Source organism: Ovis aries, chromosome 7 (assembly GCF_016772045.2).
Source record: "Ovis aries strain OAR_USU_Benz2616 breed Rambouillet chromosome 7, ARS-UI_Ramb_v3.0, whole genome shotgun sequence".
NCBI classification, from domain to species: domain Eukaryota; kingdom Metazoa; phylum Chordata; class Mammalia; order Artiodactyla; family Bovidae; genus Ovis; species Ovis aries.
The window spans coordinates 58,228,338-58,242,840 of NC_056060.1; positions in this window are offsets into that span (position 1 = coordinate 58,228,338).

Consider the following 14,503-nt stretch of genomic DNA (forward strand, 5'->3'; position numbering starts at 1 on the left):
GTGGCCGAGTACTGGAGTTTCAGCTTCAGCATCATTCCCTCCAAAAGAAATCCCAGGGCTGATCTCCTTCAGAATGGACTGGTTGGATCTCCTTGCAGTCCAAGGGACTCTCAAGAGTCTTCTCCAACACCACAGTTCAAAAGTATCAATTCTTTGGCCCTCAGCTTTCTTCACAGTCCAACTTTCACATCCATGCATGACCATTGGAAAAACCATAGCCTTGACTAGATGGACCTTTGTTGGCAAAGTAATGTCTCTGCTTTTGAATATGCTATCTAGGTTGGTTATAACTTTTCTTCCAAGGAGTAAACGTCTTTTAATTTCATGGCTGTAATCACCATCCACAGTGATTTTGGAGCCCAGAAAAATAAAGTCTGACACTGTTTCCACTGTTTCCCCATCTATTTCCCATGAAGTGATAGGACTAGATGCCATGATCTCAGTTTTCTGAATGTTGAACTTTAAGCCAACTTTTTCACTCTCCTCTTTCACTTTCATCAAGAGGCTTTTTAGTTCCTCTTCACTTTCTGCCATAAGGGTGGTGTCATCTGCATATCTGAGGTTATTGATATTTCTCCAAGCAATCTTGATTCCAGCTTGTGCTTCTTCCAGCCCAGCATTTCTCATGATATACTCTGCATAGAAGTTAAATAAGCAGGGTGACAATATACAGCCTTGATGGACTCCTTTTCCTATTTGGAACCAGTCTGTTGTTCCATGTCCAGTTCTAACTGTTGCTTCCTGACCTGCATACAGGTTTCTCAAGAGGCAGGTCAGTGGTCTGGTATTCCCATCTTTTTCAGAATTTTCCACAGTTTAATTGTGATCCACACAGTCAAAGGCTTTGGCATAGTCAATAAAGCAGAAATAGATGTTTTTCTGGAACTCTATCTTCTCTTTGTCTCCTTCTCTCTAGGTAGCCTCATCTATTCCGGTTAATGCTGAGGACTCCCAAGTCTAAATATTCAGCCCTTACCTTCTGCTAAGTTCCTAATCTGGTTTGATATGGCACACTGAATACCTCCACATGAATTCAGTTATTCACTTGCTAATTTATTCATTTAGCATTTATTTAAAGTGTACTAGGTGAACACTATTTCACAGTGAAACTGGTAGGACAAATATTATTATTATTTCAGGTCAGTGAATTGAGATCCAGGGAGGTTAGCCAATGTACTAAAGGTCAGACATGGCAGGTCGGTTGTGGAGCAGGGACTACACCCCCAGTTTTATGGCTCCTGTAGGCACTGGTATATAAAGTGTTGTGGGTTGAATGGTGCTCCTCCCACAAACTCTCAGATCTTCAAATTATTGCCTTGCAGCCCACTGCATGGATTCTGCTTAAAATGGTGTCTTCTATTACCTTACATCATGTGGTTATTTCCTTCTCCCTGCAAATCTTTCAGCGTGGACTCTCTTCTTGCTCAATTACACCCCTAATTTTATAGCTCATCTTCTTTTTTTATATTCATATTTTTATTGAAGTATAGTTGATTTACAATGTTGCAGCTATATAGCAAAGTGATTCAGTTATACATGTATCTATTCTTTTTTTAGATTCTTTTCCATTATAGGTTATTACAAGATGCCAAATATCTAGCTCATATTCTTGAGATAACAAATCTGGTAGCCCAAACAAATCACTTGTATACACAATTGTATAGAATTCTTAAAGCAAATATCCATAGGTTGCTGTCCAGCCTATAGATAACTGCAGTTGAATGAAGTGCATGGTCTTGGTCCAGTCAGCTCTGTTCATTCATAGAGATGCATGGGGGTGGGAAGGGGGAGGGGCATGGAGTCTCCCAGTTCCAAATACCATCACTGTATAGGTACTCAGCTGTGGAAACTTGGCAGTTTTCCTGTAAAGGGACTATGGGGATGGTGTGTGTGTGGATGTGCTTAGTCAATTCAGTTGTATCCAATTTTTTGCGACCCCATGGTCTGCAGCCTCGCCAGGTTCCTCTGTCCATGGGATTCTCCAGGCAAGAATACTGGAGTGGGTTGTCATGCCCTTCTCCAGGGGATCTTTCTGACCCAGGGGTTGAAACCGCATCTCTTATGTCCCCTGCATTGGCAGGCGATTTCTTTACCACTAGTGCCACCCGGGAAGCCCTAAAGATAGTTTTGTCAGAAAGAAAAGAAAGAAAGAAAGTGAAGTCGCTCAGTTGTGTCCGACTCTCTGTGACCCCATGGACTGTAGCCATCTATGGAATTTTCCAGACGAGAGTACCGGAGTGGGTTGCCATTTCCAGTGGGATTCAAACCCATGCCTCCAGGGGAGACTGCAACCTTACATATTAATTGGCTTGTCTTATGTTTCTCTTCCATTTGTTCAGATTGTAATGTCTCCACTGAGTTCTACTATATACAGCAGTTATGGGTAACTACCTTCTATTCACTAATAAATTATAATTGCCATACTTATGTGGCAAGATTATTTGTACAGATCCAATGGCAGCCCACTCCAGCACTCTTGCCTGGAAAATCCCATGGATGGAGGAGCCTGGAAGGCTGCAGTCCATGCGGTCTCTGAGAGTAGGACATGACTGAGAGACTTCACTTTCACTTTTCCCTTTCATGCATTGGAGAAGGAAATGGCAACCCACTCCAGTGCTCTTGCCTGGAGAATCCCAGGGATGGGGGAGCCTAGTGGGCTGCAATCCATGGGGTCGCTAAGAGTTGGGCACGACTGAGTGACTTCACTTTGGCTTTTCACTTTCATGCATTGGAGAAGGAAATGGCAACCCGCTCCAGTGTTCTTGCCTGGAGAATCCCAGGGATGGGGGAGCCTGGTGGGCTGCCGTCTGTGGGGTCACACAGAGTTGGACATGACTAAAGTGACTTAGCAGCAGCGGCAGCAAGTTTGGTATCATGGTCCTTCTGTCTGAAGAACTTCTCCTTAACATTTCTTGAACTATAGGTCTTCTGGAAATAGATTCTCTTAGCTTTTGTTTTTCTGAAAAAGTCTTTATTTAACCTTCATTTCTGAATGGTATTTTCACTGGGTAAAGAATTCTGGTATGAATAGTTCTAATCTTTTTGGTACTTTCAAGATATCACTCTTGCCTTCTGGTTTGCATAGTTTCTAACTGCTCTATTTCTTTTATCTCCTGGTAATTTTAAAGATTATTTTTATTTTAAAATAGCACATGAGCAGGGTTAAGAAAATAAGCATAGTAAAAGTCAGAGTAGAAAATTGTGCAGAGTAAATGCTCCTTCCATCCTGAACCCAAGTCCCTCAGATTCTCCTAGAGGCAATTGCTGTTAGCAACTTGGTGGTGACGGTTTAGTCACTAAGTCATGTCTGACTCTTTGCCACCCATGAACAGTAGCCCTTCAGACTCCTCTGTCCATGGGATTTATCAGGAAGAATAATGGAGTGGGTTGTCATTTCCTTCTCCAGGGGATCTCTCCCACCCATGGATCGAATCTGGGTCTCCTGCATTGCAGGCAGATTCTTTACCCACTGAGCCACCTGGAAACCCCTAGTAACATGGGGACATACATAAATTTTGCTTAAAATCTTCAAAGATGAAAGAATGTACTTTCTATTCAAGAGGGTAGTCCATAATGAATTTAAGTTACATCATTTAGTAGGAATGACTGAAAGTGTAGAAATTACCATGAATGGCAAGTAGAAGAGTTTGGATTTTCCTTGAAAGCTTTTTGGATATAAAGCTGTTAGGTCTGATCACAGACTATGTTGACAATATTGCAGGGAGGAGATAGAAGTAGACTACTGAGATGAGTCCAAGACAGCTTACTGAAGCCTCTGCACTTGCTTGGAATTTTTCATTAAGACATAGGTACAAAACTTATGCTAATAATTCAGCTTATAATTCGGAGCACTGATTTTATGCCAGACCCTCTGTTGAGTGCTTTATGTCTTCTTTAAAATGTAGTTCTCTTAGTGCCTCTCCAGAGTATACATCATTATCTCTGGTTGATAGACAGGAAAACTGAACACAACTGGTCAATGACATTCAGGATGGAATTAAAGTTTGTCTGCCCCCAAAGACCATGCAAGTAAACTACTGCACAAATATGCCTTCCGAGCTGCAAGGCATGCTTTCATCCTCCCTTTTCCCTACTGTCCAGTAATCTATGACTATACTTCTTCCTCCTTCGAGGTAGCTGACGATATCTAGAGTCTGTACAGTGGATACACAAATACGATTGAGCATGACTCCTTTATTTTGTATCTTTGTGGTTTTTTTTTTTCTTATGTAATTGATTTTTTTTCTGGCTGTCTTCATGATTTTTTCTTTAGTTTTCAGCAATTAGACTAGTGGCATGTATGTGTGTGTGTGTGTGTGTGTGTGTATGGTATTTAATTTATCTTATTTGGGGTTCTATGAAATTTTGATCTATGGTTTGATGTCTTTCCTAATTTTGGAAAAATTTTTTTTATCATTATCTCTTCAAATATTTCTTCTGCCCTAAGTTTCTACTCTTTCCCTCTATGGCTCCAGTTACTCATATACTGGGCCATCTGACACGTTTCAACAGTTTTTTATGCATTCTTTTTTTAATTCTTCGTGTTTCAGCTGGGGGAATTTCTTGACCTATCTCCATATATTGAATTTTTCCCTCAGCTGTCATAAGTTTATCTAAATAATTATTTACTCCTGGTATTATTTTTTTAATCCAGCATTTTCATTTGACTCTTTCATGTACTTTCCATTTCTACTAGTGTTCCTCACACTGCCCATGCATTTTTTTTTTTTATAGTGGCTTTACTCTAAAGAGCTCTTCTCTACAGCTATTTCCTACCCATTTCAAGAGTTCTTGAAAGTTTAAAGCACATACACATATACCCCTACACACTTGCCTTTTGTTTCATTACAATGTTAGTCACGGTACTTCCCTGGTGGCCTGGTGGCTAAGATGCTGCACTCCCAATGCAGGGGGCCTGGATTTGATTCCTGGCTAGGGAACTAGGTTCCACATGCCACAACTAAAAGTTCGAATGCTGCAATTGATCCTGCGTGCCACAATGAAGACTGAAGATCCTGCATGCTGTTCCCAAGACTGCGAGCATCCAAATAAATAAATATTTAAGAAGTACTGTTAGTTATCATTAACTAGAAAAACAGATCTTGTCCTCATTTCTTTGCAAGGGAGGAGGTCAGCTAGCTAAGAAAAGTTTTGGCTCAACTAATGGTGCTGGGATTTCCTTTTTATCTTCTAGCTTGTAGCTCTCTTTTGTGTCTACATGTTTCATGCTTATGACATGTTCCAGAGAATATATAGGAACCTTCTGGGCACCATGGCAACCAATCATGACATTCTCTCCTAGGCATAGAATCATTTTCTAGGACCTCTTATATTTTTGAGAAACATACTAGTTTGTTAATGGATGTAAGTTTACTGTTTTGGAGTAGAAAATGGCAACCTACTCCAGTATTCTTGCCTGGGAAATCCCATGGACAGAAGAGCTTGGTGGGCTATAGTCCATGGGATCACAGAGAATCGGACGTGACTGAATGGCTGAGCACATTTGTTGTTTGGTTGCTCAGTTGTGTCTGACTCTTTTGCAGCACCATGAACTGTAGCCTGCCAGGCTCTTCTGTCCATGGGATTTCCCAGACAAGAATACTGGAGTAGGTTGCCATTTCCTTCTCCAGGAGAGCTTCCTGACCCAGGGACTGAACCTGTGTCTTCTGCATTGCAGGCAGATTCTTTACTGCTGAGCCACCTGGGAAGCCCATATTAATGAACAAGACCATGCTAAACCATTTGAGAGATACTTACAGACATTGTGACATTTTATTCCTAAAGACTTCATCATGTATCACCTAAAAAGAGCATTCTCTAACCTAGAATAGAATTATAACACATGGGAAATTTAAAATTGATACAATTCTATGATCTGATATTATATTTAATATTATTTTCTAAGATAAGTACTTATTTAAATGTCCCTAGTTATTTCAATAATGTCTTTCATAATGTTTTAGTCATCTAAGAGCCAATCAAGGATTACACATTGCATTTAATTATCTGTCTCCTTTAATCAAGAGCAGTTCTCCAGTCACTTTTAGTCTTTTATGCCATTGATGTTTTTGGAGTCCTGGCCAGTTGTTTTGTAGAATGTTTTTCAATTGAATTTATCTGATGTTTCCTTAAGAATAGATTCAGCCCAGGCATTTGGGGAAGGAATATCACTGGGATGATGTTGAATCCTTCTCAGTGTGTCATATCAAGAGGAGCCTGCTGATTTTTACCCATATTAAGTTCAATCATTTAGTCAAAGTGCTGGCTGCCAGATGTGTTGTAAAGGTATATTTTCCTTTGTAACAAATCTATATCACTGTGGAGTGACACTTTCAGACTGTATAAATATTCTTTTATGCCCCACTGTTTCACTGAATGATTTTAGCATGCTTTAATTATTCTTGCCTGAATCTATTATTTCTATGGTGGTTCTAGAATAATGATCTTTCATTTTTATTATTCCTTCTGCATGCATTCACTGGCATTCATTTCTTTTTTCCTTTCTTTTTGAGGATGGGTATACACTCATGGGTTTTCAAAGAGTTTAATGCGTAATTATTTTCTGCTGTCTATCTTGGCTGGCTTCTGTGTCCTTTTGCATGTCCCCCTCAGCCTTTGAGGGGCTTCCCTGGTGACTCAGTAGTAAAGAAGTCGCCTGCCAGTGTGGGAGACACAGGTTCCATACCTGGGTCAGGAAGATCCCCTGGAGAAGTAAATGGCAATCCACTCCAGTATTCTTGCCTGCAGAATCCCATGGACAGAGGAGCCCGGTGGGCTACAGTCCATGTGGTCACAGAAGAGTTGGACATGACTTAGTGACTAAATAACAACAAGAATGATCAGCCTTTGAGCACATTCTTATGCTCTGAAATGAGAATATGTTCCAGGATTACCCTGACTCAGCCTGGAGTTAGTTATTTCATCATGGGACCCTGCTTCCTTCCCCTGGACTGTGGCATTTGGACACTGAGATCAGGATATAAAGTGTACTCCCTGTTACAGGAGACTCATTGCTTCTAAGCTCTTTTAACAGACAAACCTAGGAAATATATACTTAAATTTCTTTTATTATATATTTGATGTCTGCAAGTTAAAAAAAAATTTTATTGGAGTATACGTATATCGGGCTTTCCTCGTGGTTCAGAGGTTAAAGTGTCTGCCGGCAATGCAGGAGACTTGGGTTCGATCCCTGGGTCGGGAAGATCCCCTGGAGAAGGAAATGGCAACCCACCTCAGTATTCTTGCCTGGAGAATCCCATGGACTGAGGAGCCTGGTGGGCTACAGTCCACAGGGTTGCAAAGAATCGGACACGACTGAGAGACTTCACTCACTTCACTCATACATATATCTACTCTTTTTAGATTTTATTCCCATATAGGTGGAAATAAGTACTTTTAAAAAACATGGATTTGTAATAATACCACCAATTTCTTAATCCAGTGCCTTACGGTTTGCATCTTCTTCCCCATTCCATGACTTAAAAAAAATCTCTCCTGGAAAACTTGTTTCCAACAATATCAATATATTTATTTGGCATTTTAAAATACACACAAAACTAGATTCAGAATTACTACTGCTGCCAACAATAAACTTTACCAGGTTCAAGATTTTCTCACAGTTCTCATTATCCTTAGAATGCTCCCTAAAGATGGAAAGTTAGTTTTACATTCGAAAATTATTTGTAATAGTTTTTTCTTCTTGTAAGTAGTCATATTATTGATGTGCTCATACTCACGGAGAAGGCAATGGCACCCCATTCCAGTACTCTTGCTTGGAAAATCCCATGGTTGGAGGAGCCTGGTGGGCTGCAGTCCATGGTGTCGCTAAGAGTCGGACACGAAGTGAGCGACTTCACTTTCCCTTTTCACTTTCATGCATTGGAGAAGGAAATGGCAACCCACTCCAGTATTCTTGCCTGGAGAATCCCAGGGACGGGGGAGCCTGGCGGGCTGCCATCTATGGGGTCGCACAGAGTCAGACATGACTGAAGCGACTTAGCAGCAGCAGCAGCTCATACTCAGGTTGCTTTGTTTCTGTTCAATTTAGAGTTCCTGCAACCTGTTGGCTTAATTTTTATCTTTAAAAAATATAAATGTTTACAGGATTCAAAAATCAAATATATAATCAGAGTGGTTCCATTGTTTTCTGTATCTTTTCTACTCATTTTTTTCTTTTCTCTTTAGGTAACCAATCCCATTAGTTTCTTATTTATCCTTTCTGCATTTCATTTTGGAAAAATAAGCAAATGTATTTCCTCCAGGTTGATTGAGATACAATTGATATACAACATTGCAAGCACTTTTTTTTTTTTTGGCTGAACCGTACAGCTTGCAGGACTTTAGTTCCTCAAACAAGGATTGAACCTGGGCCATGGTAGTGAAGGTGCCACTAACCATTGGACCTTCAGGGAATTCCTGTAAGCAAATATTTTAAAATTTTACCTTCTTTCTCATAAAAGGTAGCATACCATATATATTTTGTTTTTCATATTTTAAAATTATTTTTTATTCACATAAATATTTTAAAATTTTAATTTTCTCTTACATGTGTTTCACTTTTGACTGAATAGAAATATTGTTGTCCTGTTGGCTGTAAGTCCAATGCTCTAAAGAGCAATTGCATAGGAACCTGGAATGTTTGGTCCATGAATCAAGGCAAATTGGAAGTGGTCAAAAAGGAGATGGCAAGAGCGAACATCGACATTTTAGGAATCAGTGAACTAAAATGGACTGGAATGGGTAAATTTAACTCAGATGACCATTATATCTACTACTGTGGGCAAGGATCCCATAGAAGAAATGGAGTAGCCATCACAGTCAACAAAAGAGTCCAAAGTGCAGTGCTTGGATGCAGTTTCAAAAATGACAGAATGATCTCTGTTAGTTTCCAAGGCAAACCATTCAATATCATAGTATCCAAGTCTATGCTCCGACCAGTAATGCTGAAGAAGCTGAAGTTGAATGGTTCTATGAAGACCTACACAACCTTCTAGAACTAACACCCCAAAAAGATGTTCTTTTCATTATAGGGGACTGGAATGCAAAAGTAGGAAGTCAAGAAACACCTGGAATAACAGGCAAATTTGGCCTTGGAGTACAGAATGAAGCAGGGCAAAGGCTAATAGAGTTTTGCCAAGAGAACGCACTGGTCATAGCAAACACCCTCTTCCAACAACACAAGAGAAGACTCTACACGTGGACATCACCAGATGGTCAACATCAAAATCAGATTGATTATATTCTATACTCAGCAAAAACAAAACTGGGAGCTGACTGTGGGTCAGATCATGAACTCCTTATTGCCAAATTCAGACTTAAATTGAAGAAAGTAGGGAAAACCTCTAGACCATTCAGGTATGACCTAAATCAAATCCCTTATGACTATACAGTGGAAGTGACAAATAGATTCAAGGGATTAGATCTGATAGAGTGCATGAAAAACTATGGACAGAGGTTCATGACATTGTCCAGGAGGAAGGGATCAAGACCATCCCCAAGGAAAAGAAATGCAAAAAGGCAAAGTGGTTGTCTGAGGAGGCCTTACAAATAGCTGAGAAAAAAAGAGAAGTAAAAGACAAAGGAGAAAAGGAAAGATATACCCTTCTGAATGCAGAGTTCCAAAGAATAGCAAGGAGAGATAAGAAAGCCTTCCTCAGTGATCAATGCAAAGACATGGAGGAAAACAATAGAATGGGAAAGACTAGAGGTCTTGTCAAGAAAATTAGAGATAGCAAGGCAAAATTTCATGCAAAGATGGGCACAATCAAGGACAGAAACAGAATGGACCTAACGGACACAGAAGATATTAAGAAGAGGTGGTGAGGATACACAGAAACTATACAAAAAAAGATCTTCACAACTCAGATAATCACGATGGTGTGATCATTCACCTAGAGCCAGACATCCTGGAATGTGAAGTCAAGTGGGTCTTAGGAAGCATCACTACACACAAAGCTAATGGAGGTGATGGATTTCCAGTTGAGCTATTTCAAATCCTAAAAGATAATGCTGTGAAAGTGCTGCACTCAATATGGAAAACTCAGCAGTGGCCACAGAACTGGAAAAGGTCAGTTTTCATCCAATCCCAAAGAAATGCAATGCCAAAGAATGCTCAAACTACCGCACAATTGCACTCATCTCACACGCGAGCAAAGTAATGCTCAAAATTCTCCAACACAGGCTTCAACAGTACATGAACCATGAACCTCCAGATGTTCAAGCTGGATTTAGACAAGGCAGAGGAACCAGAGATCAAACTGCCAACATCCACTGGATCATCAAAAAAGCAAGAGAGTTCCAGAAAAATATCTACTTCTGCTTTATTGATTATGCCAAAGCCTTTGACTGTGTGGATCACAATAAACTGTGGAAAATTCTGAGAGAGATGGGAATACCAGACCACCTAACCTGCCTCTTGAGAAACCTATATGCAGGTCAGGAAGCAACAGTTAGAACTGGACATGGAACAACAGACTGGTTCCAAATTGGGAAAGGAGTACATCAAGGCTGTATATTGTCACCCTGCTTATTTAACTTATATGCAGAGTATATCATGAGAAATGCTGGGCTCAATGAAGCACAAGCTGGATCAAGATTGCTGGGAGAAATATCAATAACCTCAGATATGCAGATGACACCATCCTTATGGAAGAATGTGAAGAACTAAAGAGCCTCTTGATGAAAGTGAAAGAGAAAAGTGAAAAAGTTGGCTTAAAGCTCAACATTCAGAAAACTAAGATCATGACATCCAGTCCCATCACCTCATGGCAAATAGATGGGGAAACAGTGGAAACAGTGACAGACGTTATTTCTGTGGGGGAGGGGTGTCCAGAATCACTGCATATGGTGACTGCAGTCACAAAATTAAAAGACACTTGCTCTTTGGAAGAAAAGTTATGACCAACCTTGACAGTACATTAAAAAGCAGAGACATTACTTTGCCGACAAAAGTTCGTCTAGTCGAGGCTATGGTTTTCCAGTAGTCATGTATGGATGTGAGATTTGGATCAGAAAGAAAGCTGAATGCCAAAGAATTGATGCTTTTGAACTGTGATGTGGGGAAGACTCTTGAGAGTCCCTTGGACTGCAAGGATATTCAACCAGTCCATCCCAAAGGAAATCAGTCCTGACTATTCATTGGAAGGACTGTTGCTGAAGCTGAAACTCCAATACTTTGGCCACCTCATGCGAAGAACTGACTCATTTGAAAAGCCTGTGATGCTGGGAAAGATTGAAGGCGGGAGGAGAAGGGGACGACAGAGGATGAGATGGTTGGATAGCATCACCAACTCGATGGACATGAGTTTGAGTGAACTCCTGGAGTTGGTGATGGACAGGAAGGGAGGCCTGGCGTGCTGCGGTCCTTGGGGTCTCAAAGAGTCAGACATGACTGAGCGACTGAACTGTCTGATTGGCACTAGGTCCCATATTTCAAAGATGGCCCTAGTGACTGACCAAATATTTTCTGTTCTGGGTGCACTGAGGCAGCTATCAGGTAGAGGAACAGAAAAAGAAATGCATGGCTGATTACACTGGTAGAGAAAGTAGGGAAGAAAATTTGCCTTGTGAGAGCATTTAATATAATTTCCACTAGATGGCAGTAACGCCCTAGGAATAAGGTTTCTAAGTTCTAGAAGGGGATAAACCTGCCAGGAAGGAACTGTGGAGCACGCCCAGTGCAGAAATCTTTTAAATGGATTTACTCTTCAGATCATACCAATTTAACTTAAAAAAAATATCAGGCTCAATCCTGTTCATCTTTCAGTAATCTAATATTATGCCAGAGAGAGAGAGAGAGAGACAGACAGACTGTGACCTTGAATCAATCTATTAGTCGTTGTTGTTGTTTAGTGGCTAAGTCATGTCTGACTCTTTTCTGACCCCATGGAGTTTTCCAGGGTTTTCCAGGCAAGAATACTGTAGTGGGTTGCCATTTCTTTCTCCAGGGGAGCTTCCCAACCCGGGGATCAAACCTGGATTTAATCAAACCTCCTGCATTGGCAGGTGAAAATCTATTTCAGGTGAAGCCTGAATTAATCTATATGTTCTCAAATCAGGCAAGATGCTATAGAGGGCAAATATTAAAACTAATTTTAAGACTCAGTAGACTGTATTTTAAACCTAAAGTTAATTGAAATTTCTCTACTAAAAATGATCTTAACTCCTTTCAGTTTTGGTTTGAGCCTGATTTTAAAAACCAGTTTTTAAAAAAGGACAAAATTGAAAAGTAAACTAAACAGCAGGATTCATTCTAACTTAGATTAGGAGCTGGCAACTATTTTCAGAAATTATAGAGGTAATACCATACCCTGATTAACTTAGCAAATCTCGCAAAAAGTAGTATTTAATATCACTTATTGTCTTTTGTGGGCTTCCCTGGTAGCTCAGAAGGTAAAGCGTCTGCCTGCAATGCGGGAGACCTGGGTTTGATCCCTGGGTCAGGAAGATCCCTGGAGAAGGAAATGGCAACCTACTCCAGTACTCTTGCCTGGAAAATTCCATGGATGGAGGAGCCTGGTAGGCTATAGTCCATGGGATCACAAAGAGTTGGACACAACTGAGCAACTTCACTTCACTCACTGTCTTCTGTGACTTTATTAGGCTAAAGGAACTAAGTATCTTCCAATTGTAGTCTCATTCCAATAGCTAGGCAAGTGTAGAATTAGTCTTACTGCCAAAAGCCACATATCTGAAGGCTTGGGAACAGGCCTGGAAACTCTACGCCAGGTATCAAATTGCAGGATTCCCCTACTTTTCATCCTGTTCTTTCTCTGCCTCCCACTTGCTAGCTGGCTACTGAGATGAGCTGGCAGGATAGCCCTGACTGGGCTGAGGCATGAAAGTGTGAAAGTGTTAGTTGCTCAGTTGTGTCCCACTCTTTGTGACCCCATGGACTGTAGCCCACCAGGCTCCTCTGTCCATGGGATTCTCCAGGCAAGAATCCTGGAGTGGGTTGCCGTTTAACCTCTCCAAGCCACGGGGATGGCAGCTGTTTAAGAAGTCTTCTTTTGTTGGTTACAGACCTATGGGACCCACAGGTATAAGCCAACTGGCCACCCTCTGGTGTCCCTTGGTGGCAGCTGCAAAAAACTGGTGTGCTAGACAAGGGCACGAGCTCCTTTCTAGGAGATACCAGCTATTTGCAGCAAGGCAGAATGAGATTGCAAAGACAGTGTCTTGGGTTTGTAGAAGTGTGCCAGAGCAGAAGCCTGCCCCTAGGCCAAAGCTCCTGGGCAAGCAAATAGGCCTCTTTCACAGAAAGACGGGGGTGTGTGTCACTTGGCTGTCTGTGCAGTGCCCTGGGGGTAGTAGCTTGTCAAAACTGTCTCTCTGATGGCTCCTGTCCCATGAGACCCAGGATTGAAAGCCCCCTGCCCACCAGAACCAGGCGATCAAGTGAATCCCCTTGTGGCAGCCACAAACACCGGGCCATCAGATGTGAGTAAGAGGTCCCCTGTAGGGGCTGTGGGGCTCTGGAGCGGAGGGGGTAGTGTCACGTTGACGCCCACCAGCTGGGATGAGGGAGAGAGATGGTGCTTGGTGGGAAAAGGAGAAAAAGATCACACTCACTGGCTAGAGTGAGGCAGAGGGAGAGCTCAGCAGGCTGCCCGCAAGCCGGCAGGGGTTTGAGGGTGCTCAGTTAGACGCCTGTCTCTCAAGCGGAAGCTTTAGAATTAGCAGGTGAGTCTCATTCACATCAGATCTGGGCACCTGCAGGTGAGCCCGAGCCCACGGGGCTTTTAAGAGCTGCTTCTGGTTTCCCCGTTGCCTTGTGGGATTCCTGGGCGGAAGTTCGCTTGGTTTTCAAAGCCAGGTGTTTCGGGGCTGGTCTCTAAGGCGCAAGTCTTAAAAGTTGGGGTGCCAGATATGGGGTTCAAACCCTTCACTCCTCAGGGAGAAGCTCCAGGTCTGAGTTCCCTCCCAACTCTGGGCTCTGCAGCACCAGAGGTAGGGTTCATGGCGGAGTTGCAACCCAGGCCCTCCCACCCGCTTTCGTGTGGGCCTTCCCTGCTTCTGCCTGACGTGTAGGAGTTGTTAGACAGTTTTTAGCGTTTTTGGGGGGTTGCGGGAGAGAGGAAGTTGTTTCCCCTGTAGCAGCAGAGTCAGTGCGTCTCCTGTGAGGCAGGGAGTCCATCTTCCTCCTGCGGCTGCCATCTTGACGCCATCGGCTCTTCACTCCTGGAATTCCCCTCCGGCTCCTCTCTCTGGTGGGAAGCCAAAACCGTGAACCAAGTTTGTGATGGTAAGGCCTTGGGGAGTCTGGAACCTTTTTCTCTCCCCTACTTTTTCTCCTCCCACCTACCCTTGTAGTAACCATCAGTTAACATGCCTTAAAAGGGAAGTGGCCTATGTGCTAATTATCTCCAAGAGTAGCCAAGCCGGAAGAGGCAGAGGATTGGCTGCTCTTGCTGCAGTTGGTTTTGGAGAAGGGCAGAACCCCAAGGGTTGGGGTAGAGGCAGCTTTTAGAAAAAGGGAGAAGAAAACCAAAAGAGGTGGGGCCCG